Source organism: Ambystoma mexicanum, chromosome 1q, assembly GCF_040938575.1.
Source record: "Ambystoma mexicanum isolate Mex_15411 chromosome 1q, UKY_AmexF1_1, whole genome shotgun sequence".
NCBI classification, from domain to species: Eukaryota; Metazoa; Chordata; class Amphibia; order Caudata; family Ambystomatidae; genus Ambystoma; species Ambystoma mexicanum.
The window spans coordinates 1,396,029,514-1,396,034,293 of NC_090922.1; the positions used below are offsets into that span (position 1 = coordinate 1,396,029,514).

The 4,780-nt window shown below is 45.9% G+C and overlaps 1 non-coding gene across 1 annotated transcript; it reads left to right on the top strand.

Moving 5' to 3' along the window:
• The first annotated feature begins 2,012 nt into the window (after positions 1–2,012).
• On the top strand, positions 2,013–2,080 carry LOC138565379 (small nucleolar RNA SNORD27). The gene has a single exon (XR_011301266.1). It is a non-coding gene; the product is annotated as a small nucleolar RNA SNORD27 (small nucleolar RNA).
• The last annotated feature ends 2,700 nt before the right edge of the window (positions 2,081–4,780 follow it).

Genomic DNA, 4,780 nt, shown 5'->3' on the forward strand with positions numbered 1-4,780 from the left:
CTGGTCTTTGGAGATTGATGGATTTGAGGTCTGGATCTCTGGATGTGAAGTCGTTGGTCAGCATGCTCCACAGCAAATGGAATTGAATGTCTCTACCTGTCCAAGCAGTCTCTTTTTATGTGTTTTGAAAATGGGTGTGTGCCTGGGCCTAGCTAAGCCTGCCCCTCTCTACTTGTCATTGGCCCAATCCTCCCCTCTCCCATGATTGGGGGAAGGAAATGGATTGTCATCATGATGAAGTCTGTTTATGGGTCAGAGGATCCTCCCCTGGTCAGTTTGCCCACAAATCTATGTTTGATTCAAATACATCTTTCCCAGATATACAATTTGTTGAAATGACATGTGCACATTATATATTCCTTATGGTCCATGCTTGTCCGCCTCTGATCTTCCTGGGGTCTTGCATTCAAAAATGACAACATTTTGCGCTTTTTAACTGGTTTTGCAATATCGGACATTTACCCAAATTTACACACATGTGCGCAAGGAGTATGGACATTAATTGATGAAGTGTCAGATTTTTAACATGCAGACATTTGGAGTGAGACCCTATTTTCCGCTAGCAACCCCCCAGAATACACCACAGGGTCCTAACGCCTCTCAAAATGTTCACAGAAAAAACACAAAAATAATGATATTACTTATATAATTCTGACAAGTCCACACTATGAGTTATCTATCTTTTTAAAATTATGCCCTGGTCAAAAAGGGGTGTGGCTTCCCACATCACAGGGTGGAATAACTGGTTTATCCACTTGCCCCAAGCTCAGCTGCTAGCAGAGGCACTGCCCCTCCCAGTTTCCCCTAAGAGGAAGCCACTTTACGACGCCCCCAATATAACATTTGCCTGAGTCAAGGGAGTTGCATTGTTCTGTTCCTTCCAGTTCCCAGGTGCTCCACCCCTAATCTAATCAGAGAGGTGACAACTCCTTTTGGCAAGGGGCAGCAGGATGCAGCTAGGCCTGGGAAGAGTGGCTGAACAGGTTTCTCCTTTCGGGGGTAGTTGTCAGGCAGAATCCAGTTTCACTAAACCAGGTTTCAGCTAAATGTCACTTTTTGTTCCCAGTTTTCTACATTCAAATCAAACTGCCAATTTGTACCTATACATTTAATAATTACTTCCTTCAAGTCATTTCAGAATATGGTTTTACATTCTTCCACCTCTTAGCAAGTCTTTCCTTAGTCTGGTTTTGTTTAATTTGTTCAGTTTTACACAAAAGTCTGGTAGTTTTAAAACGCCAGCTTTCTGATAGTGGTGAGTACTGGTAATGCAACCATTTTTGGGATTAAGAAAATGAATTCCCCACAGTTCTGGGTTGCTTTTGGCAATCAGCATTGCCATTCCCAATGGTTTCAGGCTACTGTGTGTGTAGCCCAATGGTGGTTAGGCAGTGCCCTCCTGTGCTCTCAACATAGGCAAAAATGGGTGGCAGCCTATTCTTCATATTTTCCCTGTGCACTCTCTGGGGAGTTCTGGCCATCATGATGTTTTCCATGCCAGTACTGCACAGTTTTATTGTAGGGCTTGGATGCATGGGTAAAAACATCCCACAAGCTCAATACCAGATCTCACATCAACCTCCTCCCAAGACATTCATGTTGAGCCTTCCAAGTTTCCTCTGAGAACTTACATCTTGACATTATGTCCAAGCAAGATTGTGCACGTGCAGTTGCCACTTCCACGTCGGACCCGCCCTTTGCGTCTCTTCCACGAGCACCGGGTAAATATTGTGTCGATTAAAGTTTCCAGCTTGTGACATGTAGTTTTTGTGTGACTCCATGTACCGCTCCCGAAGCCCCTCTTGGCTGACTGTTGACCCCAACCGGTCCTTATCAGTGTCTTATGCAAATCCTTAACACACATGTTGGGTGTCCTGTTCTGTAAATAGACTATCAAAATGACTAGGCAGTACTGGGTGGTTTGTTTTGTGCCAGGCACAGGTTTGGGTTTGTATGTACGATAGTTGCCATGTAACCACGTGACACCACCTCCAATTTTTCTTGTACAATATGTTCCATGATGAACCCATAGACAAGCATATGGCTGACTATATAGTGATGCCACTTCAAATCTGAGAACAGCAGTACCTCGCACCTTAGCTGAGCTGGAGCTTCAACAGAATCGAAGGTAGGCCCCCTGGCTGCCTTGCCACTTACTGCAGAGAGCAGTTTCACCGCCGACGATTTTTTGCGCAAAGCACATGTAAATTATACTTATGGGCACCCGCTTGCTCGAAATTGCGTTTTGCGCTGTATTGCCACTGAAAAAGCGCTGTGTAGCTGAAATTCGTCCTGCATCCATTGTTTTCCACGAGGTGACACCAATCAAAGATGGCCGCCGCCACCCCAGCCCATTGAGGCAGCCCAGATCCAAGTACCTACAAGCCCTGTAGGCTGCCCTGATTGGCCACTCACCCTCCTAAGTGGACCAATCCCTCGCCGGCAGGCGAGCGCCGGCCCACCCACTCAAGGAACCCAACCAAGGAACAAACTCCTGTGCTGATCCTGTCCAGAGCCGACAGAGACCAGGGCCAGGAACTCTGCTCGAGCTTCTTGAATCTGCTTTGAATCATTTTCATGAAACCCTCTCCTGTGACGGGTAAGAAATCCTAAAACTGCCACTAACAATTCACTTGACTCATTCTGCACACGGCATGCAGAGCACTTCACTGACTTTGAAACAGTGCTCATGACTTAGCTCTCAATGCCGCAATCATCTCCAACCCCCAACATCCTAGCCTTAGCTGGTAACATAAGGTTATCATACTTTACCATCAATGCCCCACTCACACTTAGCTTTTTGACTAGGTATTCACACCTGTATAGCTTAGTTTGCATTTAGCATTTTTACTGTGTACTCCTGCCTCTGAGCCCCATTTGCATTTAGCATTTTTACTGTGTGCTCCTGCCTCTGAGCCCCATTTGCATTTAGCATTGTTACTGTGTGCTCCTGCCTCTGAGCCCCATTTGCGTTTAGCATTTTTACTGTGTGCTCCTGCCTCTGAGCCCCATTTGCGTTTAGCATTTCTTTTTTTCTTTTATTAAGAGAGCAGGTTCACAGCAAGACCATTTGCATAAACATTACAATATGATTTGAACATAATTCCGTTACTTGTATACATATAATAGGCAGGCAAACATCGCAATTCAGGGTGAAGATGTAGGCGTTACATCCATGTCTGGCATCAGATTACACAAGTATAGGCGCAGCAGTGTCCATATGTCCTTGGGGCGACAGGGTGTCGGGACAGATAGTACAAAGAGTTCCTCATCATCATTTACCATACATAGGTCTTCCAGGAAATTATCTCGTGTTGGTCCAGCTGTGGATTTCCAACATTTAAGGATACACCGTTTGGCAACAATACATGAGATATTAAATAGTCGCCTAGTGGTTTCCTTCACTTAACCGGTGTCACCAAATAAAAACCTCAAGGGGGACAGAGTCGCCGGGATCAACGTTATTTCCTCAAGGAGTCTGCCACCTCCCGCGAAAATTCCACAATCAAGGGGCATGACCAATACATATGATACGGCCCAGCATTGGGAGCATTACATTTTGGACATGACCCTGTAGAATTTTCCACAAATTTAACTAGCTTAGCAGGGGCGTAGTGCAGTTGATTCAAAATTTAATCAATCAGAGCCCAGAGTTCATTGAAACAGATTTAGTGAGTTGACAGTAACAGGCCAATCTGATGTCATCGATTTGTGTGCCCACATCCCGCTCCCAGGTCTCTTTTATTGTGTTACGTGAAGGGGAATGAGTTTGCACTAAAGAGTATAGCATTGAGACCCCCTTGCTGTGGCCATCTGTGGACACTACAGCTCTGATATATTCGTGTGTCTGGGGTTCTTGCGGGAATGTTGGCCATCTAGCAGCAAAAGCGGCTCTCATACGATGAAACTGGAAGCGTTTAAGCTGGCCTCCTCCAACCGCATCAATGAAGTCTGTGAGTTCGCAGAACGTGCCATCTGGGAACATGTCCTGCATCGTGAAGAGCTTATTGGGGTCCCAAGATTGCTGAAAGGCCTTGTCAAATGTTGTGGAAATGCTAGAGAAGTTCCACAGGGGAACTCTGGGTCGTAGGGGGTCTCCAGGCTCATCCTTTTGTAGATCTTGGACCAAGCGTGTGTGGTGGTATATACCGGGTCAAATGGGCAGATGTCCCCATAAATGGGGTTGAGGATGACAGAACGTATGTCATTGAGACGGACAGCGTGTTTTTCAAGGGGTATATGTGGGGCTGTGTCCTCAGGATCGAACCAATGCTTTGCAAATTGTGCCTGTGCAGTTAAATAATACAGTTCGAAATCCGGTGCAGCAATACCGCCCTGTGAATATGGTTCCACCATCTTAGCCCATCCTAGCCTGGCCGTTTTCCCGTTCCAAATAAAGGAGGAGGCAAGTAACTTGTGTTTCGTGAAAAAGGGCTTAACGGGCCAGATCGGGATGTTGTTGAAGTAATATAGGAGTTTGGGGAGAACCACCATTTTGAGTAGTGCTACTCGGCCATACAGGGATACTGGAAGGTTAGCCCACAGCTGGAACTTGGTCATCAGGTTTAGCAACAATTCACTGTGGTTATGTGTGTATAGCAGTTGTCTCTTAGCCACCATGATTCCCAAGTATCGGACCTGAGTAGGAGCGGGCTTAAACCCCGCTATCTCAGATAGGTCACCCGTATCGTGGGTCAAAGGAAATATTTCGGTCTTTGGGACATTGATTTTGTATCCCGAGTGCTCTTAGAACTCATGTATGTCTGACACTGACATAATG